Here is a 26,993-nt window from a genome sequence, read left to right as displayed (position 1 = left end):
CGAAGAAGACGGGCGGTGAATGTCGAGTGCAAAGTTCAGATGGAAAGAGGCAGCTAAGTGCACGCTTCAGGGGCTTCAAACATGTTACTCAATTTTTTTCTCTGCGACAAATTAACTGCATGATCGAAAAACGAGGGCTTTTTTTTTCTTGACAGGCATGCGTGATCTTTCTTTCCCTCTTACCCATCCCTAAGTGTAGGGCAGTTGGCCTGATGTTCATTTTCAGGATAACTTCCCTGCATTTTACATCTCTCAACCAACGTGAGACGTCGTTCCCATTAGGCACATTTGCTGGTGATGTGACCGACAACACAGATGCGTAGATCGCTTGTTTTACTAGGTTGTTTGTCTTCTATGCCAGTTTTCAAAAAAAAAAAAAAAGAAGGACAATGGGCGGTTTCAATCTTCGCTCGGACTCGGGTAACCAGGATAGCCCTTATCAAGCGCGCACTCACTTCTACAGCGCGAGATATGGGAATTTAAGTTGGCGAAATCCTTGCGCAAATACAGTGTGTCGCTCGGACGCAATCTGGCAGAGGCAAACTCATTTCCGCAACGTGCAGTGTAGGCCTGGATTAGCCTGTGCTCGCCGGGCAGAAGACGACGAGCACCGCCCCTAATGGAGGCGTCGAGCCTTAAGGCGTATCAGCGGAGGATCTTGTGTAAACTATAGTGTGCGCAGTACTTCCTTCTGTACGCCATAGGCAACGTGGATTATTATAGCGTATATAGTTACATCGGATTATATAAAACCAAATAACGTGTGAAAGTTGCCATGCGAAGTGCGCCATCTGCTTCGGTGACAACAATATACTGTCCGCAAAAGCGCACACACACTGCCAGCCGTTAACTGTCTTGGTACAAGCCATCAATCGATAAAAAACGCTTCAGTAGTGACGACTGTCACGCTAAGTGGATCCGTTCGTAATCTATAGACAAGCGCAGCAAGAACACATTTTCAGCTCGTTGCGGGGTATTTCCATATTGACGTGGCGGTCAAACGTTGTGCCAACCTAGTAAATCCTCCCCTACCCCCATTTATTTTCTTTTTGCTTTCATCACTACAGTCGCACGACGGCTGCGCACATGATGAATCCTTTGCGAGGGAATAATTCGTGACGCAGCCAGCGGTGACGAAAGAGTCCGCAAATCAAATTAATGTCCCTCCTCCTGCCGATTCCAAGGTTTCCCATCATCTGCTGAACGAAGCACCACCGACAGCGTTGGCTGCTGGCGTGACTCGACTTCACTGCCGCCCGTTCCATTAGTTATACACACCGAGCATCCTGCTGCCTGCACCCACGGGAACGAGCCACTCTGCCACCTTCTCTGCTTCTCGCTTTTTCATTTAAGTGCCCTTTTCCGTCATACACATGTGGCTTGGGAGAAACAAACTTTCACTGCGATATTCGTGCCGGTTGTGTTGGTTATCATTGGCTCTTTGCGTTACGCTCTTAAGGGAGGTGAAAACAACAGCCCATCAGTGACAGCTTGAGGAGACCTCACTTTCATCGCGGACAATGACAGGAGGAATAAAATCGGAAGGTGATTCAACCTCTAGTTGACGTAGATGAAAGAAAGCCTGAGCGAGTTGGGTAGCAGGGGGTGGGGGGTGGGGGGGGGGGGGGGGGCTGAGAACGGATGTACGAATGGTATGTTGTTGTGAGAGCCACGCTTACGCGACTCTCCATCGGCATCAAATAGAGGTTAAATCGCCTTCTAAATTTGTTTCATCAGTTGTCACTACCGTCATCATCGTCATAACATACTTTGTGGCCCCTGTTGCACACTTATATTTAGAGTGCATTATCCACGGAATTGGCCCACGAAAGTGCTTAGAAACACACGTGATTTATGCGGAAATGCGGGGTTAACTCGCGACGAAAGGCTTCGTCTTCTAAGGACCTAAATGGTGTAACATAAATAATATGAGATTAGGTGCTGTGCATGATGATCTGAGATCGATGTTATAGTGCCGATGTTAGAGTACGCGATACGATTGAGCTTTATAATGTTTGAGGAGTGGATGCAGAAAATATGCAGAAAACAGTCGGTGCCACGAGAACCGAGACATAAATTGCCTCTCTCTTCCTCGTTGACGTTCTTCGTCACCCAAACGCTTGTTATAGACGTAGAGCTTTCGTCACTCAAAGCGGACGGAGAGTGTTTTCTCCGTATACCAGAACCTTCTAAGATGTATTGCGCCGTGGTTACGGAAGAACACCACAGCGCATGCGCAAAAAGCAGCGCTGTTTTTGTGAACACTTAGTCCTGTATAGTTAGGGAACGGGTTATCCGGTTTGCTACTGCTTTCTAGTTAAGAGTTATAGTCATGCGTCGTTAATAAAGAGCTTTAATCATGCGTCGTTTTCGTATGAACCTGCTCCGTTTTCGCCGTACGGAAAAAATTACCTCGTGGTCAAGGGGCTTTCCCGTGCGGTAACGGAGCATTGAAAAAGCTCTCTAATGACCCTAAGGTAAACTACTTAATTTTTGTGGAGAAGCCAGTGAGATCATATTCGTTAACATTTCCAAAATAAATAAATAAATAAATAAATAAATAAATAAATAAATAAATAAATAAATAAATAAATAGTGCGGAATGCTTTCCCGCATTTCATTAGAAATGCTTTAGTCCTTCGTGACATCTTCCCATTATGAAGCTTTGCCAATGTGCCCATATGTCAGGTCATTTGTCTATTCAGGAAGGCTTTTGTAAGTTCAGGGAGTAAGAAAAACATGCATACTAGTTCAGCTTATTCACTAAAGACGGGGCGGGGCGGAGCCACGAAACGTCGCCATAAATTCCGCTCGTAAGAATTATTCAACCGTACTTTATTTCGGTGCTTGAGATTCTGTTCATGCTTTTCTATAGAAACCGGCTTCACTTTATTTTTTTCTTTTAATAATCAAAAACGTGTGCGTTATTCGGAAGCGACCAAAAAAGCCAAACCGCTCTGATCTTATGTTCGTTCAGCCAATCGCTGGAGCACCTGGTGCATAAGGATCGTTCCTATTTCTTCTCCGTTTGGAAAGGCCCACATCTTTTAGTTTCGGCGACTTTCTGTCGTCGAGCGGATATCTGCTCTTGAGCGCAGTCGGCAAAGTAATTGGACTCGGGTGCTTTCTTGGCGGGATCTTGCGCGTGCGCGCCCACTTCAAAGACTGCGTTGCACTCAGGACTGCGCTGCACCTCCCCCCCCTCCCCCCCACCCCGCGGTCTTTTTGGGGGCGACGTCCCCCTTAGCCGAGACGGTGGAGTTAATGCCATTTACGATGACGTAGTATGCTCCCGTGAAGGCCGCACGCGCGAGTCTGCCAATCGCAGTGCGAGACACGCACGCCATCCAGCAGCGACGGCTTTGACCGTCGCGTTGTTTTGACGCAAAGGCAAAGCTGCGCGCGCGCCGCGAATGCCGAACACTCCCCCCCCCCCCCCCCCCCCCCCCCGAACGCCATTTCCAGGCGGCGTTCGAGTTACGCGAAAACTGGCCGAGAGAGCTCGCATTTCATGCTAAGCGTCGGCTGAACCTTCCGTCTGTACAGATCGCATTCTATTCAGTTTAAAAGAGAGAGTGCAGGCGTGCGCCGCACTATGTTCTGCCACGATCCACAAATCACGGTTGCTGCGGCCGAATTCCGATGAAGGTGGAACTCAACAACACCTGTCCTTACGCTGCTCTTCAGGGACTGATATTGACGGAGCCGGTGGACGTTATGCAACTATACGTATATAACGCCGGCCATGCAAATAACGATGCAAATCGCGATGCCAGGTATTTATGAGGGAGAGCATGCGCTTCGCTTGCTGTCATCAGCTCACCTCCTAGTCGTTTTGACGTCGGCCAGTGTTGCTAGCTGGAATGTCAGAATGATTTGCCAGGATATTCCAAAGAAATAAAGACGCAGAGTTCTGCGAGGATTGGAACTATCGACCCAGAGATCGCCAGTTGAAGATTCTAGCTCTCAGTTACTCCACTTGTGTTTTTTTTATTGCCTACTTGCCATCACGCACAAAAACAAAACACATGACTAATAGTGAAAATGCTTGTCACAGCTTGCCTACTTAGTGCATGTGCGAAATACATCTTACATTTAGCTCGGCCGCTTCGACGATGCTGCAGCGAATTAAGAACACTGCGCCTGGACAATACTGTGCCTATATCCTTATAATCGTTAGTTAAAATGATTGGCTGCCATCCCGTTTTGCAGCTTATTCATACACCAGCGCCAAGGTCAAAGAATTTAGACGAAACCGGTGGCATAAAGCGAAAGGTTTAGGAAGAAGAAGAAAAAAAAAAAAATGAGAGAGTCGTCTGTCTCCGCTTCTCCGCTATACCAGGGAGCGTCACCTACACAAAAGAAGACGACTCGGCTAGACGCATCGCTCGGTAAATTTTCTTCCTCTCTAAAGCAGATCGCCTCGCGCACATTTTCAAGTGTTTAATCTAAGCAATATCGCATGAAGCTGTGCAACATTTATTGCGTATAAAATTGCGCCAGCCATCGCGTCAGTGCACTGCATTGTTGTTGTGGCCCGAAATCATGGCTCAAACCTACGAGAGCGATTGGCCACACTGGAGTTAATGAAAAGTGCACCCACCGAAAACAGATTATGAAAAATACATAAAAAATAGAACAGTGCACAACATAAGGGCAACATAATTTTGATAAGGGGAAGATTAAATACACACCATGCACAGTCGGAAACCTTTTGGAGGCTAACCTGCTGGGCACTTCAATAAACTTATGCAGTGCTACTATAATGGACCTGTAGCTCGTACCAAGCTGCCGCCATTGTTCTGTTTCGCCACCTCTTCCACGTGCAAAAGCGGGGCGCGGCACAGACACCCAACGACCCCATAACACAACGGCGCTAAACTGCCACCTGCCGCTACAGCTGTCAAGGACACCGCTCTAAGGTGCATGACAAAATCTCGGAGTCATTGAAGTAGATGTGCATGAACCAATCTCCACAGTCAGCGCAATACCGGGCCATCCCGCGGTAATTTTGTTACTTGGCTACAATACATAATGATGTTTTACAGCGCTGGTAATATATGTAAACAATTTTGTGATGCTTTGTAATGCGTTTTATTTCCAGCTCATTTCTATCCGTTTAGCAGAAACAGCCTCTTCTTCATGAGATTGATAGGCCACTACCGGATTCAGTGTAGTTAGTGTTACAAACCTACTCGCATCACGATCCTTCCATGAACCATTAAACCTGTCCGCCATTAAAGCTTTCGTGGTACCGAGCTTTGGGTGCGATTTAAAGAGCCTCAGTTGGTCTCTCACAGCATAATTTTAGCTTTGGCACGTAAGAACTGCATAAATTTAGTATTGTAATCCCAGCAACGTATTAATCTTGGCTATATATAGGATAACGTCACACTAGTGGGGTTTCTTCTAGTCGTGCCTAAATATACGCTCGTAAGGTGATTAGGACGCAGCTCGGATGAAGGAATGGCAACGCGTGCCTTACGACGCGACGTTTCCCTTTTTCGCAGCCTGTATATGTCATTTCAAGCTTAACCCAGCATTGTATAGTGGAGGTTTCCTCAGCGGTACGGAATGCTTGGTTACTGCGCAGAAACAACGAGGCCAAAACGTGAAAAACAAGTCCCGCGTAGGGTATGGACGCCGGTTGACAAGGGAGAGTCTCAGATGATGTCAATTTCAGCACGGAAGGACCAATAGATAAACACACACCACGAGGGATGGGCATTGGACGTGTTGACTCACTCGGCTTCTAATTTCGTTACCAGCCGTCAGAGGCCGAGTGACTTGCCTCGCTTCATTGTCAGGTAATTCGAAAACACGGCGCTGTCAACACAAGCTGCTTTAATTTAACGTCACTGAGACCGGGTCGAGTGATGCAGAGCGAGAGAGAGGCGACCGAAAGACTAAGCCAACATGCGGACTGCGCCAACAGTACGCCGCCAGATGGATCGTGAGTAAATACCTTCGCGTCAGTTGGCGATCCGATGAAGAGATTTCTCGGACTGCGCCAAAAGATCAGCATGGGCAACTCGAATGGCAACTTCGTCGCTATTAATGCGATAGAAACTGCTCGCGTGACGTTGCACCCTACGAGGCTGGCAGTGCTGTAGCGGCGGGAATCCGATGACGTCACGGCAGTTCTTCCGACCTGTCCGCGCATTGTCTCGAAAATAGAGACGATGGCAGGAGCGCTTCTGCGCCCAAGCTTCACTTCGTCACTTCTGCTCTGGCTGGCGTAACCTCTCCGCGAGCACTGAAATTTCTACCCAACAACTGTCCCCTTCTCCTACGCCACGTCGACATGTACGATGTTTAGGTAGCGCTCCTAGTGTGGATTATACTGCAGTGTGAACGAGACCAAACTCTAGAGCATCGTGCACTAACGGTGCCTATTTGATACTGCTTTTCGCTTTACCTTTTGTGGGCGCTATTGCACTTAGAGGAGACAGCTTCTGGATACGCAGCCACGAGCGAGAAATCACTCTAAGAGACGTCGAAGTTCGCTCCAGCCGCATAGTGTAATAACGGCAGAAGAGGGTGGTTCCTATCCTTATCTAAAGCCTCTTCCTTATCGGATTAAGGACGCCCTCTCGTGTCGTTATTACGCCGCGCGCCTGGATCAAACTGTTAGTGTGCCTGATAATGGCGTAAAGGGGTGGTCCGACAGAAGCATGTTGTCTGCGAGTGAAAACAAGGGCAGATATCAGTGACGTGTTCCATTTTCCTTGAGTTTTTAAAGGCAGCGTTCATTCACTTATTGATTTCTAGGTTGCGTAATAACCTAAACGCCTTTCTTATACGCTCCTCTACTAACGCTTCGCACGGGCTCCAGAAAATAGAAGGTAGCGCATTGCATTGACAGAGGTGGTTTCCACTGCGGCTCACTAACGCTCTTCGGTGACTTCCAGTGTTAAGAACTTTCTTGCAATTCATTTCGTGCTTTTCTTCACAGGTCCTCCAAGGAACGTTATTGAAGCGCACTAACCATTTTAGTGGACAAGCGGATCTGCTTGATTTGAGTCACTGGTGGCAGATTACTATAGCATATGATACCAGCATATTCAACTTAATGCTGTGCGACGACAAATTCTTAAGAACGGATGCTCTACATAAAAAAGAAAAAAAAATGTACAGCTTATGTGTAACCCTATGCAACAAAATAAATATTGATTTTCTTGTGCTCCGTTAAAAATTAATCGGAACTTGCTTTCTGTACACCCTTCGTAGATAGTCATTCTGCCATTGCAGAGATAATTCTGCGTTCGAAGATGATAATTGATTTTGATTGAAAATTATCATTGAAAGTTGATTTTGAAGATAATTCTGCGTTCTGTGATTGGCCTCACAATCACAGAGCGTTAACACAGAGCGTCAAAGTATGGCGTCACCAGCGCTGATCAGCGAAGATGTGTCTTCTATTCGGGCATTCCGTGACTTGTAATAGACGTGCTCAATTGATTGATTGATTGGGTTTAACTTGTAACTAAGCAAAACTCTGGCCATGAGAGAGGCCGTGGTGGAGGTCTCCAGGTTAATATTGACAGCCTGAAGTTATTTAACGTGCATCTAAATGTATATATATATGCACAGCAGCGTTTATTCATTTCGCCCCCATCAGAATGCCGCCGCCGTGATCAAGAACCGAACTCACGAGCCCGTGCAAAGCAGCAGGACGACGCCGTAGCCACAGAGCCAACGCGACCGGGCACATGGCTAAATAAATTATCGACTAGAGAACTTATTCAGCCTGACCACTTTCGGAGTGAGCATCGTTCGTGAATACGGGCATGGAAACCCCGATAAAGCACCAGACAGAAAGGTTCACGGCTGCAAGAGCACATCGAAAAAATTATAGCGCAGAAAGCCTATACTCGCAACATCACTCTATATGCGCTACCGTATATACCTGAATTTCGCCGCAAGACTCGTTAAACGGGCCTGACGAAATCCAGTATTCGCTGTTTTTCTTTTCTTCTCGTTTTGATTTCACATACAACGCTCTCTTTGGCATACCCTTCGATCGGATTGTTGGCCTCCGTGTGCAAAAAAGGCGAGAGTTCTTTCTTCGCGCGTCGCGGCCTCGGTACAGGTCGAAGATGTCCACGGAATTTCACGAATCCTCGAGCTCTCGAGAGAATGCGCAGAAAGACGAAAGAAAGAAAGAAAGAAGGAAAGAAAGAAAGAAAGAAGGAAAGAAAGAAGGAAAGCCAACAGACAGGCGTCTTCATAAACTTCGAGACACACGCGGATTTCCTTCCAAATAAGAGCCCGCGACCACGAGCGCCGCCATACAGGCGCCGCCTCGGCGAGGAGCGGGCGTGGAGCACCGCCTGTCCCGGCGCATTGATAAAAGAAGCCAGTTCACGCAGCCGCGTGAACTGGCCCTCTCTTTTTTTTTTCGTTGAAAAGGCAACAAAGAACAACGAGAAGAGAGAAACAGCGAGCGCGCTGTCTCTGCGGTCCTTCTTTCGCGCACTCGCTCCGAGTGCATCACCCGCAGTCAAATTGAAGAGCGCAGTTCGCTCGGCGAAGAAGAGCCAAGCTCGCAGAGAAGCCTGCGGCCACTGCGCGAGTACCGGCCGCAGTGCCCGGCTGTGCCGCGGGAAAGCCAAACAATGGACGGCGCCCACGAGCGCGCCGTCGAGAGTTCTCCCCTGTTGCGGTGCGGTGCCGCGAGTGTGTTGTATACACAAAGAGCGGCGGCCACATAGCTTCACCTCGCAATTGTTTCGAAGTGTGCTCGCTTTCTTCGCTTTCTTTGTTCTTTCCTCTTTCCGGCTGATGCGACCGCCGAGGATAATATATATATGTGGGCTTGTGACTCTGCCGGTATGTGGTGCCCGCATCACGAAAACCGTGCAGTGTTGTGGAGGCTAGATCAACGGCGTCAGTCTATCTAGAAATCTGCACTCGCAGAGTTGTTCGCAGGTAACCGACGTTCGCGATTGGGCGGTAACCTAGCACCACTGTCACACGCATGCTTTCAATGAGCATCGAAACTGAAGGCAACTGAAATCTAAGTGCCCCACTGGACCCCTTCCTCGAGCTTACGCAAAGGGTTAATCGTGATCGAATTTTTTTTATCCAGATCGGGCTCGATCGCCATCGACAGTGCCAGTGTGGTACCGGTACAGTTGGTTCCTGCTAACACTGACAATCAAGGGGCTTTCTGAAATATATATTGCTTAAAACTGTAAGCCAATATGAAGTCAGTTAAATGTAAAGTAGCGCTATTAAAATGTATTGCCGTATACTGGTTATTGTGGTTCGCCAGCGAACCGCCCTAGGTTTACGCTCTTTAATTGGTGCTTCACAAAGATGACTGGCATTAAATACTGCCGATGCTCTCACTACTTAAAACCTCCCTCTTCCTTTCTCACGCTCCCGCAAGGCCACGCGACGTGACGTGTAGTTGGCGATGCTCTCTTGTCTCCAGCATGTTTGTTGCTATGTTGGGCGACTACGCCCTGCCCGTTATAGAACTCAGCCGAATGCGAAGTAATATTTTTTTAGGAGACGCTGTATTACAGCCAGCTATCGATCGTTATCAGCCAGCCACAATTGGGCGCTGCAAGTTTACTAGCGACACAATTAATGACGCGCGGAGAGGTTTATCTGTGCATAACTTAGCATGCTTCCGTCATATCTATATACTTATAAAAATAATTTCTGTAGACGCTCTGTGAAACTGTATATGGACACCTTTTTTACAAGTATTACGACTATCTACAGAAAGCCTGAAAAATCTATACCCTTGAGCTTTTCGGTTATTGTTTAGTACAACCTATAGACCGCCAGAAAACAGCCTATTTGTAAGCCTCTTGATCACATTAGAGCACTGACTATAGGCTAGTTAAGCTTTTTCTGCAAACGGTCTATATCTTTTGTTTGTTTATCTAAGGCAATCTTATAACGTTGGGGCCAAGGCTAAAGGCGAACGCCTACCTGGCTGCACCGTGACACCCTTGTAGCTGCAGTAGTGAGGCAAAAAAAAGAAGGAAAATCTACAATAGCACATAAATAAAGTAAATTCACTCACTCACTCACAATAGCACATAACAGTGAATCACAGACAAACCGTGCTTAACTGTGTGCAGATTCCGCATAGTTCTTGTGAAAAAATTTTGCGACAGATCGTGGACAACGTCATTTTAGCCGAAATAATGGAGGAAGTAGAACGAAATAAGAAAAGAGCGAACATGCTTCGTGTATAGTCTAAGGCACGAGTCTAAAAACAATGCGACACATTACATGAGAAGCTTACAGTGTGTCTATAGAGTGTACAATCTCATTTTTATTTTGTAATGTGCGTACCTTTAGCAGTGGTGCACGTTATTAGAACGGGCAGAGCGTAGTCGCCCAACATAGCAAGAAACGTGCTGGAGACAAAAGAGCGTCGCCAACACGTCACGTCGTGTGGGCTTGCGGGAGCACGAGAATGGAGGAGGGAGGGTGCCGGGAAAGGGGGGGGGGGGTAAGCGGCCGCTTTTTGTCACCGCTGGCGACAACGCCGTGTTGTCGCACTTGTCAGCGACAGCGTGTCTCTGTCAAGCCCGGCTTTATGTGGGCTCGGTGGCGATGCAGTCGACCGCCTCTGCACGCTTCAAAGTTATTTTTGGTGGGTTACAGTGAACCGGCAGTGGCGCGGTTGGTCAAAGCAGTTGCTAAAAGGAGTAGCCTCCTCCTACGCGCACATTTAGCAGTAATAACAAAATAATGCCTACCACATTTCCTTTCCTTATTTATTTTTTATTTTCTTTACAAGCAACGATCACGTTTACAAGTTTCTTCTGTTAGAGGTTTCACAGCGCAACTGGAGAAGTTAGACCATGCCTCATTTTTTACAACCTGCAAGTTCATGACAGCAGCTTGAATGGCGAAATACAGCGCAACACAGAGTACAAAAAAAAAAAAAAGAAAGAAAGAAAGAAAGAAAACAATAACAAAAGAGGCAAAGAGAGGACCGGGGGGCGGTGCGTGCTCAAAAATTGTCTATGTATTTATTCTCTTTATCTAAGAAGCATCGAATACGTCGTTCGATAATTCCCTCATTTCCTCCCTCGTATAAGGGATTGTTTAGAGAATATTGTGATTTTTTCTTTAGCCGAATTTGGTTCACCTGCTCCACTTCGATCTTCGTTAACGACCAGAAGGGGTTCACTTATGATCCCGACAGGACTCCTTTGTTGTACGTCAGAAGCTCTTAGCGAGGCCACTGCAATACCCTCAGCATGACTTCCTTTCTTTCCATTCTTTCCAAATGAGGTCTTTCTTTTCCCATTTCGGAGTCGTTATCCTTTGACGACACACCTCCTCTTGTTCTTCCTTTCATCCTCTCCCTTCCTATTCTTTCCGTCCTTCTTCCTTTGTCACTCTAACCAAACTTCTCCGGGCTCGAGCTCACGAATACGGTGCAGCATTTCAAAATCTAAAGCCGCGCTCAGGTAACCGATAGCCAACTGTACACAACTCAGATGGCGCGCAAGGATGCTGCTTCGCAATTGTCGAGCGCCGCAACTGTGACAACAAGGATCGACCACAGTCCGTCGCGCTGCGATGAGCACGTTGCTGCTCCTGTCCTACTACGCCACACTATCTACTAGTCGCTACGCGAGCTATATCCTAGCCGCGCGGGCACAGGTCAAGCACAATAAGTAGTCGCACCATGCCATGCTACTATGAATATTGCATACGCTACCTGTATAGTCGCGCAATGGTCAGGGGCACTCTGACACTACTGCACCCAGAGAACAAAGGATAAGAGTGCAATTCCTTTTGTTGTGTAGTAACTGTATGTGCCGTATTTAACTAGAATCTTGTACTATCCGCTTTCTAATATATGCTATAGTCATCAGAGTACGAGATGTGCTTAAAATGGAGTTGAATGCTTGTATGAGTAAATGCTACTCGTGCTACTTACACCACTTACGAGGAACGGCTTTACTTCTGCCGAGCCCGAGCTAGCGCGACGAAGAACACGCGACGTGTGCGGATGATAATTTGTGCAGATGAGAAATATTTGCGCGTGATGACGCTCCTACGGATGAGGAAGATGGAAGTCACAGCCGCATATTGCGCTCACACTAATTCGCCCTCGCGGCGGAAGCGGGTGCTTGGCCGCGCGCGAGTATTATGAAATGCACTGAGTATATGGTTTTAAACGAGAGACATGCACTGTCTCTGTTCCGCAGCAACGACCGTCGGAAGGAGCACGAACAATAGAGGGCCGATAGCTAACGGCGGATGTCTGCTCAATAACTTCGCAAGGTCCAATAAAACGACTGAGGCAGTTGTCGCATAAGCCGAGAGCACGCACACCCCCTTAAACGTGGCGCACAAGCTGGCTGAACGCACTCCATCAGTGCGAGAACTCCTTAAAATGTAGTTAAATACGGGACTGACAGTATATTACTTTTAAAAAAAATTGGGGCAGCTTGGCACTAGTGGCGCAAAGACTGGGCAAACAGCGAAGCTGGCGGCCCCACCTAAGTTATTATTGGTTCGGCTAAGTTTATGCGTGGTTTATTCTGCAACAAGACATTCCTGAAAAGAGCCTAGGTGTTATTTGCATACCGACTTGCTACCCCGAAGAACGCGTTCGCATGGATTTCCGAACTTGCCGCTGTAAGTTCTCCATGTCTTGCGGGCCCGGATCGTTTTGTCGACTCGTCTGGTTGCACGCACGCTCGCTAACGCGAGCTCGTAACTCCGGATCTTCTGCAACTCGCTGACGTTTCGCCGCTGCTTCACCGGCGCGATATTCGGGATTGGGCCGAATACGTCGCATCCGTTCTCGAGTAGCGGCGCGGCCGCTTTGGCTCCGCGCTTCCTCCTCTTAGGGAGTGACGCCCTTCTTCTGTCGCCCCATCTCTCTATTCGTCGCACACCCGGCTCCGGCTGTTGGCGCGACGGGGGGGAGGGGGGGGGGGGGTGAGGAGCTGCTTTTATACCCCCGTGGAGACGTCACAGCCTAGATTCGCATCTGCGCACGCGCGGTCTCCTTACGGCGCGGCGAGGCAAAGCTACGGTGAAGCGGTGCCGGCGCGCGCGATGACGTCATCGCTCGGCGAGGAGAGCAGTCACGTTAAGTCACATTATCAGGTACGATGGGCACTACGACTGGCAGTTTCACACGGCAGGAACGACGGCAACTAGTCACAGTATGCTCCACTGTAAAGAATAAGCGACGTTATAACAGTGGTAACACCACCTCGCACTGATAGTCGCATCAAGACGGCCGCTGGTCACACGCAATCGCACAGGCACTGGGCGGCCACACAGTATTTCGATCTGCATGCGAAGGGATGTGCGATTCGAGCCCTTGATTTGCCTCCCGAAGCTCGCTTTCGATAGCTCCCGCAGACCCTGCATGGTTTTTCTGTTCCCCCCCAGGGTAGGATAAGCCTTTCTTCCGAAAGCAACTGGAAGCTCCCAACGGCGGAATATGCACCTGTCATGAGCAGAAGCCTTTATCTTTTTTCTGGACTGGTCTACGTTTCGGTCTCTTCGTTGACGGCTCTCGCCGATTCACCCTTCGTTTTCGCGATGCCCGCGCCGTCTCCTCCTGTTTCTTGACTCGGGAGCCCTTTCGTCGTCGCGGTCTCCTTGCCTCCAAGGAATTCATCTCCCTTTCTTCTTCCCGCTTCTTTTCACTCAAAATTTTGCTTACACAATTCCAGAGCGCGCAGCAGTGAAACTGATTTTCTTTTTTACGGTTCGGCGCTGTTCGATCGGCCGAGAAATCCCTCCCGGGTGGTACGTCTAAGCGCCTCGTTTCGCCTGCCGCCGCAAAATCCGTCTTCCCTTGAACTCTGCCGCTGCTCGGGTTTCGGGAATTTAATCTCTCTCTCTCTCTCTCTCTCTCTCTCTCTCGTTTCTCGTTGTCTCGGTGTGCACGTTGGTTTCAGGCAAGCGTACGACTAACAGGCTTTATATGCATTAAAAAAAGAGGTTGGAAAGCGGAAACGGAAGCACGAGCGACTCGCTATACGAGCGAGACTGAATGGAGCGGCGTCGTAAATGGCGTGTCTAGTGTCGGCGTCGTCTTTAACGCGACGCGCGTCATACGGAGCCTCTCATGCACGAGGCAAACACCCCGCGGCGCGCGAGCGGCTAATGAAATGTGGAGAACGGTGTCGCTGGTCGTCGTTATTATTATTTTTTTTCCGTCTCGTCGATTTTCGTGGATCTGGAGCACCACGAGAAGTTGTTTGCGCACGGCGCACGACTTACCGAGGCAGTGACGCGTGTTCTTTTAAAACTTCACCCCTGGAACAAGTGGCGGTTGCGGGCCACTTGTTATATATATATATAAACTACCGCGGCGCCGTGGATGGGCAAACGGCGACCTGCGGCAAGTTTTTTATCTTCCATTTTCATTTCCATGAAATTATAATTCCTTTATTTCAATTAGTAGGTACAAGTAACTTCCACTTTCTTGTCATTGGTGTCTTTGTTAATTTCTTAAGATATGATTAATAAAAATCGGGTCCATCACTTCCCTCTCTTATCGTTCATTACATAAGGAGGGTCTCGAATCCGGCAACATTGGTGCCTTCGAGTAGCATGTGTGGGTTTATTGACCAGTCGCCTTCACCCAAAAAAGATCACGTACGCGTGAGTCCTGCGGCAGAAAGGATGTTCCACATGCGCCTGCGACGCTTGTGAGTGGTGGCCCTGGCTAACATTCCTAAGGTCATCTCTAGTAGTAAAACATAAATACCCCACAAAGTGGATGGAAAAACGGCGCCGCGGTAGCTCATCTGGTAGAGCATCGCACGCGTAATGCCAAGACGTGGGATCGTTGGCCGCCTGCGGCGAAGTGTTTTTTATCCACATTCATTTCCATTAAATTATCATTTGTATTCTTCAATTTATACTCGTAAGCGCGTTTCAAGTGCAACCGCTCGTTGTCTACATACTTGTACAGAGAGGCAACCGGTGATCCATGGTGCGCGATCGAACTTTGTGAGAGCTTGCTTTGCAACAAAAGCCATCCTGTCGGAACCAGTTGTATGGCCTAACGCGCTTAAAAATGACAAAAGTGTCATCCTGTTTACAGACATCGTACAACACGACGCTTAAGCACACGGCACCTTTATGTGAGCACTGTAAGTTCGGATCTAACACTTCAGTCTCACTCTAACAGCGTGGCTTAGAAATTTCTAGCTGCCTACATTTTGTTTGAGCAATCCGGTCGTTTCCGCAGACGTTGTCGCAGCACAATATTTTTCTTTTATCTTCGCGCTAGTCCAATCTTCAACGTTCAAAGACACGTTCTCGCTAAAACACGTCTTCACGATATCTTTATGTTACGCAAATGTTAAAAAAATAAAAAAAATGGCACACTCCGCCTTCGTTAAATTGTTTCATTCGCACAGGCGCATACCTGCAGGGATACACTTTTCGAAGACGAGTTAGAGATCAGACAATATGCTTTCCTCTGCCGGCAGTTCAGACGTGAGGCGAAAGCCCCTATATAAGCCGTTACGTCCGTATATACCACGAGACACATTTTCCGCGCACTAATAAAAAAAAAAAAGAAAGGATTGAGCGCAGCTTCTGCGGCGAGCGAAGAGCTTTTCGCGCACACCCAAGCAAACCGCCACACCGCGATAAGCCCCCGCTTGACCCAGACGCACGCTCTTACATGCGTCCCGAGTATTCGCTTTTGGAGCCGCGGGAACGAGATCGCTCTTTGAAAATTTGGTTCAGGAGAAACGTTCGCGCCTGAGCCTTTTCTTCCTGCTTCTGAGGACGGGCAAACATGAGACAGAAAAAGAGATGCAGCCGCAGTATTTTGGTGTCCCGAATGCTTGTTTGTTTGGACAAAGAAGGACGGCGAGCGTTGCTATAAGCCCGTTTTACGCGGCGACGCACCTCATATATCCAGTTGCAGCGCCGCACTGGCTGGCGGGGAGGCTTGAACAGACGCGAGCAAATAAGCAGCACCAATCTCTGCATCGCTAAAACGGTGCAATCAGGTGCGAAATTGCGTAAGCTGCAAGGTGTGCACACCTTGCAGCTTACGCAATCTTGCCCTGACTGCACCGCTTTAGCGACGCAGAGATTGGTGGCACACCTTGCAGGCACACGTAAAGTTTAGCACTGAGCTTTGACAGCGCTTTCACTACAAATTGGCTTCCACTGCTTCGTCGGATTACAGTGGATTTTACGAACTCTCTTACTTTTCGCATCGCAATGGCCGAAAACGCCTCATGTGGTGACTTGTGCTCGCGAGGAGAGCCTTCGACACGTTTTGTGTCACCGTCATCGCTACAGTGCACAAAGACGATCGCTGGCAACTCCGCTATCTTTTTGATCGAAGACCATGTACCAGAGCGAACCATTTCGATATGCGACCTTATAAGCGATCGCACCTGAGGGCGACGAAGACATGGCTACAGTCTTGAAGGACAAAGGGTTTGCGCAAACGGCTGTAAGGCTCAATTGGCGTTCGTTGTGCTGCGAATGATCCTGTGCTGTGATAGTGTGCGGTGATAGTGACAGGCTGTGATCGTATGTCTGCTATCCCTGTCCCCCCCCCTCTCTCCCTCTCTATTATTTTTATCTCCTTACATCCCCCCCCCCCCCCTCCGTTTCCCATTGTTGGGTAGCAAACCGGTATTCCCGCATGGTTAATCTCACTGCCTCTCCCTTTCTTTTTTTCTGTATCTCTCTCTCTGTCTCTCTTTACTGCGCAAGATGCATACTAAGTCGCGTCACTGAGTCTTGAATTCTTGTCTGCTGATCGGTTATGAGAGCAGCCCACAAAGAGAGCTCGGTAACTTTCTTCTTTTCAAAAAACAATTTCAATGTAGAAAAATAGGTACGTAGCAAATGTCTGTTAGCAGCGATGCGTACGTTCGTTGTCAATAGTTTTGAACTCTGAATGCTTTTTTTCCTCCCGTCATGACCATCAACATTTTTTTTATATATTGGTGGCAGATATCGGAAACTAGCTTGCTGATACCAGACTCGTTTCCGTTCAATTTTTTTATGATTGATGGTCAACGCCGGTCGGTAGGTTTATATTAAAGTTTAGTGGGGTACTGAACTTCTTCTTTCCTAGGGACGAGGTGGAGGCTTTCTTGATAACAGTTGTAAGTTTTGAACTTGTCTAGGATAATTGTTTACAAGTTCGGTCACTCTCCTGACCGGCTGCTACTGTAGTACCCCAGGGTTTGTTTGATTGATTGATTGATTGATTGATTGACTGATTGATCAAAGAGGGCCAAACATGTGCGCATGCCTGTACAGCGTTTGCCGCTGTACAGCGTTTCCCTGAAGGTCGCCCTCCTGTGACTCGAGATACCCGTCTGCAGCTTCATCGCCGCGAGGTTTTGTTCTTTGAAAGGTTTCTCAACGCTAGCAATAAGAAACGAGGGAGACGAAAGCGTCCGCCTCGAGAGAAACTGCTAAGCATTTATGGCTCACAGAAACACTTCCTTCCCCTATACGCAGTTTTATTCATGCTTATGTCATTGATTATTGAGTTCTCTTTAGAGCGATAGCAGCTATATAACAATTTTCCTGCTACATTCGCCGAGACGTCGTGAGTAGCAGAGAGATTTAACGTACGTCATCACCGCTGGTCGTCCGCACCGGCGCCGTTCTCATCGTAGATTTTCATGACGACAGGACATGTCGTGATGTCAGAACGGTAACGCATGAAAAATAAAAATAGGAGAAGACACTGCAGCCAGTAGCGAACCTGCTACCATTCTCAATGGAAAGTTTCGCAGAATAACATCAGGAAAAGGAGGTGGCAGGGCAAGAATAACATAACACCCATGACACGAGTTAAATTTTATTCCCTGATAGCATTCTTCCGCTGCAAATACGTTGTAAAGTAATAAGTAATAGTAATAAGTAATAGAGCAAGTTATGGTGATCTACCTTAAGGCTTCACACGGTTCCTGGAAAAGTGAGTGAGTACTTCTTGAATTCGATTAACATTATTAGGACTCTATGTTCGTGAAGTGTGGGAAGCCGGTGACGGGGTGAGATGGGATCGGAAAGCTTAGAAGAGCGTGTGCGCGTGTATGTGCATATATTTACATTTGCACATGCACTATCTCAAAGAGGCGAAACGAGTGTCCAGTGAGCTCCTGGACAACATTTTGCAATGTGGTGAACGCGGTTTAAATAATGAATCCGGCACCTCAGAGAGATGCGACTTAATACTAACGAATTTATCTCGCATTCTCCGATAAATCGCCACTGAATATTCTTTTTGTTCATATCTTTTTCTTTTTTTATTATGAACGCAAGCATAACAAGGGGGAGCTCGTCATTGAGCAGCGTGTAGTTTTGTTTCTGTCTCGTTCTCGGCAAGATTATAGCGAGCAAATTTGAGCGGACGTTTCGTAAACGCTATCAGCTTCGCCTGACGCCGCATTTTACGAGAGTGCGCGACGCGGGTTAAGCCGCTCCTCCGGCTCGCCGAAGCGATTTAATATTTTCTCGTTAAGCCTGTCAAACGGGACGTGACCTTTGTTCGGCCGTTTGTGTGAACACCCCGAGGGCCATTGCTACGCCGCACACCGTACCGTTACTTCGGACGCCCAACAGCGGCACTCGGGTAGCTCCGATTTTATTACATTTACTTTTTTGTTCGCGGAGGGGACAAAGCGTTCGCTCGATGAAAATTTTAAGTCCCTAAATGCAGTTTCTTTCCTAAGAGACTTGTTTCGATGTAGGGTATATGGAAGTTGTACGTCTAGCACGGGGCGCTACTGAGACACCATCTATTCCGGGACCACATTGAAGGATTTTTTTCCTTCTTCTTTTGCTTTCAGGGCTGTGTGGAATCGATCGATAAACACGTGACCTTGTTTGCTCAAAGACAGCAAACATCCAAAGCGGTAGTACGGGGAAAAAAAAGCTCTTGTTTGATGAACATCGTAAGAGGAACAGTTGATTTAGAGCCCGTGAAAAAAAATAAAAATAAAACAAAAGTAATTAACTTAGTGAGGACGAAGACAGACTATAAGTAAATAAGGACAAAAAAAAAGAGCCAGAAAGCCTAAATGAGGAGATAAAACAAAAAAAGCGAAGCAAGATCTTTTTGTTGTTGTTGCCCGACCAAGATTAAGTGAGAGACCTTTCTGAGCGCGATCAAATGCTAACCGCTCCGGGCGCTTCGTACTTGATAGAATCAACGAACGATAAAATTAGACAGGACAGAAAATCAGTAGAAAGAAAAGGAGAAACAGGTATCTTATAGATTCCGAAAACAGCGCACCTGCTGGCAAATCCTTGATGTGGGTGTAAGGGCGTAATTCTTGCCATCCTGCGCTGCACTGTTCCTTCTGCTAAATTTCGAAGAGTATTTTTCGTCCCAGCGGCCATGCGTTCGGTTTGGCTATTTCTTGACGCTTGATAGCGAGAGCTTGTGTAGTGTAGAAACTATAATTAACGCCTTAAATCTTAATCGAATGAACGCGCTCTTTTTCAAGAGTTCTCCAATGCACCGATGGAATCGCTTCCCACTGTCTCTGCCAAATGAGGGCGAACGTACGCATACTCCTCAGGTGGGTGTACGAGAATTCCTGAAAACTGAGCTAAATACCGAACAAGTAGTCACTCCCTTAAATGAATTGTCAAAGTTACGTTTGCTGTTAGAATGTCTATAAAACAATGCCTTTAAACTTAAAGAAAGCATGTGAGATTTTAGCGCGTCTTACTCGTAGTGCAGGAAAAAACATGTCTAGGCGTATACTGATACGGAAAAAAATAGAAGGAATGAAACTGGGATCTAACTCGAAAATATTTTATTTCGTAAGTGCTGTTTGCGATTGGTCTGCTGCCTTCGCTAATCGTAGTTTCGAGGTTACAATTAGCTGGCATCAGGGCCCGTATTCAGAAAAAGCTATTTCGCTAGAGTTGTAAGAGTAAATTCCCGCCAATCCCAATGCTTGACATATGATTAGCAAATGCAGCCGGCCAATGACGAAAAAGCACTCACGGACGAAAGACTGTGGATTCGATCCCTGCTCTTAGAAACTGTTCAAGCTTAAGAAGCTATCTTTTTTTATTGTCAATATGGGATGGGTGAAGGGGAGTGGGCACTGTGATCGTCAAAAACGTGCTGTTCTACCGAGCGGGAAACTGTAACGTCAGGGTTAAACTCAGCGTAACTGTTTCCACCATGTCCTTATCTTAAATACATTTTCCGTTTCCTCGTGCTGTAATGAGCAGACGCTCTTTGTCGTTTTATCTTTTTATTCTTTTCCTAAAGTTGCTTAGCTTGCAAAGAATAACGCAGTTCTGTGCTCATCATAACGATGAATCGCCACACTCGTGAGAGTATTATGCGTCTCTCTTCTATTGAAGCTAATTAAATATATCTTCTCAAAGCTAAATAAATGAAAAGAAAGAAAGAAAGAAAGAAAGAAAGAAAGAAAGAAAGATAGAAAGAAAGAAAGAAAGAAAGAAAGAAAGAAAGAAAGAAAGAAAGAAAGGAGCTGTGCAGATAAGGATTTCACCAGTTGTGGAAACACCCTCGGTGTTGCAGTGGGCACAAGGTTTCTGCTTTTAATTAAAGCGAATAACTTTCTTTGTCTCTTTTTTCCCATTTTGCGGGATGGTGGTCGCTAGTGGTCGGAGTTTCACGGCCGACACAAAGGCGCTGTGGCGAAGTGCGCACGCTAACACGCAACCGAGTCGCGGGACGGGACGTTCGCCGGCTGCGTGTATCAGGACCATAGAGATACTTGCGTTAGGGGTCACGTCGGGAATCCTTTCTTCTTCTTTTTCCTGAAAATGTAAAGGAAGTGTAGAAAGTATATCGGACTAATCAATAATGCGGCGTTTCTCTCTAAGAGTGGAGGACCTCGTATTGGTTTCAGGGCTCAGTGCATTGTTTGTGGCGGCTTCGTTTCTACATTGTTTTATTTCTTCTGCAAGGGTTCAAGTGCGATCATTGGTTATACCTCGCAATGTACATTGTTAAACGTACTTCTTATACAACATAACGTTTACGAAACGGTTCAACACTCCTTACGAAAAAAATAAATATGAAAAAAAAAACAACGACAAAAAACTCCTCCTTCTTCTCAATGTCGCAAGTCTGTCTCAGACTATATTCCTAGACGAGGCTGGCTGTGCTTTCTTACTGCATAGCGAGTGGTCGGGAAAATGCAATAGAATTATTACGAAATGCAAAGTACGATGATACGCAAGCCTATAAGGTAGGCAGAAATCCAAAATTACGAAAAAATAAATAAAACAGGTAAAGGTAATGACGTAGGTGACAAAGCGCTCGCGCTCTTTTACATCACCGATCCGCGACTCACGCGAGGCAGGCCGCAAAGCAGTAGGCCTCGTCTAGGAGACACATTCGCCCGCATACGCGCGAGCATATATCGGTTGTCTCGCGATGCCGCCGTCATCCGTTTATCAGCCTCCCTTATACGTCGCTATTGGGAAGCCCTATTCAGGTTTCCATGCCAGCGACATATAGTCGCGTGGCCTTCATTATTCGGAACCTTAGCCTCGGCGCATGACTGCGTATTTGCGCGGAAACCAGCGACATCCGGTGCTGCGAAGTAGAATAAGAAGGAAGACGAACGAGCTGAAGAAGAAAAGGAATCAACGTCAACGAGAAATAACAAAGGGGAGAAAGAATAGGAGCAGGACGAAGAACAGAACCAGGAGACGTGGGAGGGCAGCGAGGGAAAGCCTGAACCATGGCGACATCCGACGAAGTGAAAGGCGCAGGGGTTTTCGTGACGTTGTCGCGCGTGTCACCGACGTCGCTCGGAGGCTTCTGCGCGCCAAACACGGCTCTTGTGCGAGAGCAAGGTGGTTGACACTGCAGCGATGTACGTGCCTGTCTGCGTGTGTGTGTGCTGTGTGTGTTGCATGTGTGTGCGTGCGTGCGTGCGTGCGTGCGCATTGGTGTGCGGATATTTGTGCCTGTATGTGTGCCGTCTTCCTGCTCGTGTATTTGCGCGGAGGGTGAAGACGGAGCAAGAGGAGTTCAGGACATGCTCGCTAGGCAACCACTGCGTCGACTCTCAGAACGCGGTGTTTGCTTGCTTGCTTGAAAGAACCACGGGATCTGCCAATTTGCTTCGATGGCGCGAGCTACGTGCAGGACCCGATTGCAGAAGCTGAGACGTTTGCCGCTGTGGTGCGGATGTCCTGAGTCCCTCAGCCCCGGCCTAGTTGCGTGCACTGCACTGGAAGCTTTACGACACCGGGTATAAGGGAAAGGGCAGTAACTCAACCCAGGAGCATTCTAGAAGAGTGAAATACGAAAAAAAAGGAGAATGTGCGGGAATTGTTACGAGAAAGGACTTGATAGCAGTTGGCACTGTCAACACTTTACTGCTGGCACAATTATTTCGAATATCTGATTCACGATTTCTACTTTAGCGGGTCTCGCATCACTCGGAAGGAGTTATGTTCTAGTAGTGAACCACGTTCTCTCATTTTTTGTTTCTTTGGAATCAGTTCTCCGTCCGATTTCACACGCGAGTGCTGCTTTGTCATAAGATGGAACAACCGCGTCACTAAGGCGGCGCCGTTATCATCTAGCGCGGCTATGACATGGAAGCTTACTACTACTCTGTGATGTCCGTTTGTGTTGCTCGTAGTCAGAGACAACCATACGGGCCACAAGTGCAATGAGGATAATTTTCGATACGTAAGCCTCTTCCGAACTCAATAACGTTACCACGTGCATCACAATGATCACTGCCCCAGATAATGTTGTGTGCATTGAAGTCCCTACATATAAATACATCAGAATGAGCTATTTTGAAGATATTCACTAAAGCTTCTACTGAAATCCGGTTTGAAGGTTGTAGATATATATTAATCACTGTTATGCAGAGCTTGCCAAATGATACTTTACATGCGATGAATTCCGGAAAGTATGAATCACTGGACTGAATTTGTTAAGATGGTAGGTCCTTTATGACGCACAGGAGCACTCTGCAAACAACACCTTGACGAGAAGTCTTGTATATCACATAATTCGAGAGGCGAAAGTCGTCATTGATTCCCGCTTCCTGAGTGCAAAGTATTGGAATGTTGTATTGTACAACACACTTCCAAGTCGGCACACTTCCTTCAAAAACTGTTGGCATTCCACTGAAATATGGAGACATTTTTGTAGCGGTTATTCATGTACTGCTTGCTGCAGTTTTGGCTCGGATTGGTGACACAATAGTGCTTTCAGAGGCAACAAGGCTTTCACTTCTGGTAGGTTGTTTGCTTCCAGCAGAGCAGAGAGAATTGCCCTAAGAGCTGCGAAAAGTATTGGCACTATCAGTTGTGTCACCGATGCGGTGGCATGTTCGCTATAAGCTGGCGTTACTTCTGCAGTAGGTGCGCGAGGTTGCTGAGAATAATGTGTGCGAATATTGAAGATTTCTGGTGTAATACTTTCTGCCTGTTGTCGTCTGGGTTTCCGTAGCATTGATGCATAAGACAGGGCGCTTGACTATGATCCTCTTGGCTGGTCTCTTGATTGTACTATTGGTTGTTGTACTATTGGTGATTGTACTATTGGCTGTGCTGATTCCGGTGCCCGCTGAGGTGGGTGACCTTGCACTGGATGAACAATCTCTAGGTTTGGGGCGGGTTCATTGCGTCGCGGTTGTCTTCCATGAATAAGACTATATGTGATAATGCATTTACAAGATGTATGTACCACCCGCTGACTAGAGACTGTGTTATTAGGAGACAGTATCATTTGTATTATTGAGAGTGTTTTCTACATAACTGTGGAGACATTTAACTTGTATAGTGTATGTATCGTGTTTCTTACGTTACTGTGAAAACGTTGCGTGACAAGCCCTGATGCTTGTGTGAAAAGGTTATTTGATATGTAATCTTGAACCCTGTATGTTGTAAGATATAACCATTCAAGAGCTAAGGATAAGCCGGCGCCTTAAATTGTGCGTCAACGTCTCCTCATACCATATCAATAATAAAAAAAAAGCCTCTTCCGAATATGGCGTGTAATGAACAACTTTCTTTCTGCTGTTTGGCTTACGTCACCAGTCCCCAGTCTCGACATCGCTGCCCGTTTTCAGCGAGAAAGAGATAGGGAGGGAGAGGGAGAAATAGAGTGGGAAAGAGAGAGAGGGATAGAGTTTAGTTATAGAGGGCGACGCCAAAGTGTATCTACCCCTTATCGATTATATGAACGGGCTTGAGGATGGAGAAGCGAGGGGGGTACAGCAACGGAATGCAGGTTGTCGTGGCGGGATGGTCGGGGTGGCAACACCAGGGCTTCGAAAACGGGTGTTCGCTTAAAAGGAGTCTTGCTTCGGGCATTGAACGTGCCTCCACATCTGCTGGGAAAGCGTCCACCGCGCCTCTAGGCGGCTTCGTCGTGTGCGTGACCATTCTTACGGGACGCGCTTTCTCGAGCGTCGTCTTTACCAGCACACCGCCGGCAGCCACACTCCCATGCAAAAAAAAAAAAAAAAAAAAGAGAAGGTTCGCTCGATTCGACCGACGCTGCGGAATTCGAGCTAACTGGAGCACGCGCGACGACCTCCTATTGGCTGGAACCAGCTCCGTCGGAGTATGATGGGGAACGGTTTGTATTCATATTCGTGGTTACGTATTTTATCTCTGCGCATCGTCGGCTGCATGATGGCGTCACCGTTAAGCGTATTTGGAGCCGAAGATCAAAGAGGTTGCGCGAGACGTTTATCCCTCTGGCTTCAAAAGGGTAGCGCGGCTCCGGTCGAGCGCAAAGCGAGAAAGACGCGGTTAATTACGACGAGGTAGAAATCGATACGGAGGCTGCGCCATTTATCGACAACGCCTGCCGCGTGTTGGCTGAGCTGCTGTGGTGTTCCGCTGCAGATCACGTTCGGTCGCGGATTCAAATCGGGCAGCCGAGCCTGATGCCATGAGGTATATAGATTACGAGGGTTCATTGAGTCCCGGTACGGTCTTGTGACCTTGGGACCCTCTTTTGCATATCCTTGTTGTAATTATGCTTTGAAAAAACAAATAAATGTTTGTTTGTTTGATTGGCCACTTGCGTGCTCCTAAAGTTCACGCCCTACACAACACAGGCTACTCAAAGGATGTTCCACATCGTCCGCCATGATCGTGAGAGGCCCTGGCTGACAGTCCCAGGCCGGAATAGATCTACAGCACATATACATAAATACACAGGAAAGTGGACGGGAGGATTTCTGTCGCCGCAGCTCTATTGCGTAGAGCATCTCGCGCGTAGTGCAGAGGTTGTGGGTGCGGCTCCCACCGAAGGCAAGCCTTCTTTTTGTCTTCTTTCATATTTCCTTTTTCCTTATTATTTCGACATATCTATTAAAAAGTACAGTTAATTTCCCTTACGCTTTCCAGGGCTTCATTGTCTGTTTGGTTCATGTGGTTGTAACTAACAAAATCAATCATTCAACTAAGGGCGTTCCATATGGACCATTTTGTAGCTTTGGGGTGTCCCTCTACAAGGGCTTACTCGCCGGCTCACTACGAGAGAACAGAGAACATTCAAGTTGTCAAACATCACTACTTTCACGACAGCAGAACTGTCTTCCTTGAGCTTCATATGCTCACAACCACACCCATTCCGATGGGCAATTCTGAGTGGCTCTCAAGCGTCTTTAATAAACATTGCCTCTGCAAGTTAGAACAAAAGTGAACACAAAATGTCATTTCAGTGGGTGCTTAGTCACCGTGTCATTCTCGGCAGCACAGTCGCTGATAACTTAGCGCGCATGGCGCAGACTGAAAGTGAGACTTCTCGAATACCACTTTCACAAAACGATGCGCGCAACACTTTGCGTGAAATGTGGGTCCGGGTATTGAGAGATACTTTGTTTGAAAACGCCGTCGAAATTTCGTTATATTTCGGATTGATTCAAAAGTACAGTTCAATATTCAAGTAATTGTCAGCCGCTCTATCGAAGCAGCAATGCACAGGGTGCCTTAGGCACTGCGTAAACAAAGTGCTTTCCACAAAGAACAGGCTGAGGTGAAAGTGTGGTCTACTTTTAACGGAATCAGATGTTGGGCACCTCTTATTGCACTGCAGTGTTCATGTTCCATATTGCACAAAAGTAAATATTGGAGCCGTATGGAACAACTGAACTGAAAGAGCGTGCAATTAGCGCCTTAAAAGAAGTTTTGGAACCATCCAGAATTGCGGGAAATTACTAGAGCTACGTAACATGTTATGCATGAATTATGTTTTACGGAAATATCGCTGCAGCGAAAGGTTTCTGTGAATTGTATCTAAAATGTGATGAATCTTGTCACAGCTCGCGATGTAACCTTTTGTACGTATATTGCTTTGTAGACTGTGCTCACCTGAACTACATGTGAACTGCAAGTGACTGTGCTGCAATTTTTACTCCCTTCTTTTACGATCTGTCGTTACTTAAGCAAATTGTGCGTGCTGTGACGTCGTCGTCGTCGTCGCCGTCATCATCATCATCCTATTGTTTAAGTCCACTGCAGGACGAAGGCCTCTCTGCGATTTCCAATTACCCATGTTTTGCGCTAGCTGATTCCCACTTGCGCCGTGCAAAATTCCTAATTTCATCACCCCACCTGGTTTTCTGCCGTCCTCGACTGCGTCATGCCCATCTTTTGACGCTCAACGACGTACTCTACAAGCTAAACTCAGCCTCTTAGGTAATCGAGCGCCCTCGGAGGCAAAAACCCTGGGACCATGGCCTATGCATTCTTGCATGCGAAAGCCCTTCCGCACTCTAGAAGGCTACTGGACTGTGCGAGCGCTTGTGACAGCGGACATTCCTCTACGACGGATTCTGCGAGTAATTGACTCATTCTTATTTCTTCTCTTTCCTTATCTATTCTTCCCCGTTCTCTTCCCCAAGTGTAGGGTAGCCAACCGGGTACATCCTTGGTTAACCTCTCTACCTTTCCCTTTTCATTTCTCTCTCTCTCTTTCGGCTGCGCTTTCCTTCCCTTGGCAGCTATTCTGTTACTCTAATGGCCCACCGGTTATCTACCTTACGCGTTACATG

At 47.3% G+C, this 26,993-nt stretch overlaps 1 protein-coding gene and 1 long non-coding RNA gene across 3 annotated transcripts in view; one reads left to right on the top strand and one right to left on the bottom strand.

Annotated features, from left to right (window-relative positions):
• Positions 1-26,993, bottom strand: part of LOC126521341 (uncharacterized) — a 328,627-nt gene that overhangs the window by 60,424 nt on the left and 241,210 nt on the right. The window lies entirely within an intron of this gene.
• The window catches only part of LOC140218939 (uncharacterized), a 288,927-nt gene that overhangs the window by 26,023 nt on the left and 235,911 nt on the right, over positions 1-26,993 (top strand). The gene's annotated exons all lie outside the window — the stretch shown is intronic.

The sequence above is a fragment of the Dermacentor andersoni genome, chromosome 6 (assembly GCF_023375885.2).
Source record: "Dermacentor andersoni chromosome 6, qqDerAnde1_hic_scaffold, whole genome shotgun sequence".
NCBI lineage: Eukaryota > Metazoa > Arthropoda > Arachnida > Ixodida > Ixodidae > Dermacentor > Dermacentor andersoni.
Note: the sequence above shows the minus strand (reverse complement) of the source record. Positions and strands in the feature narration are given on the sequence as shown.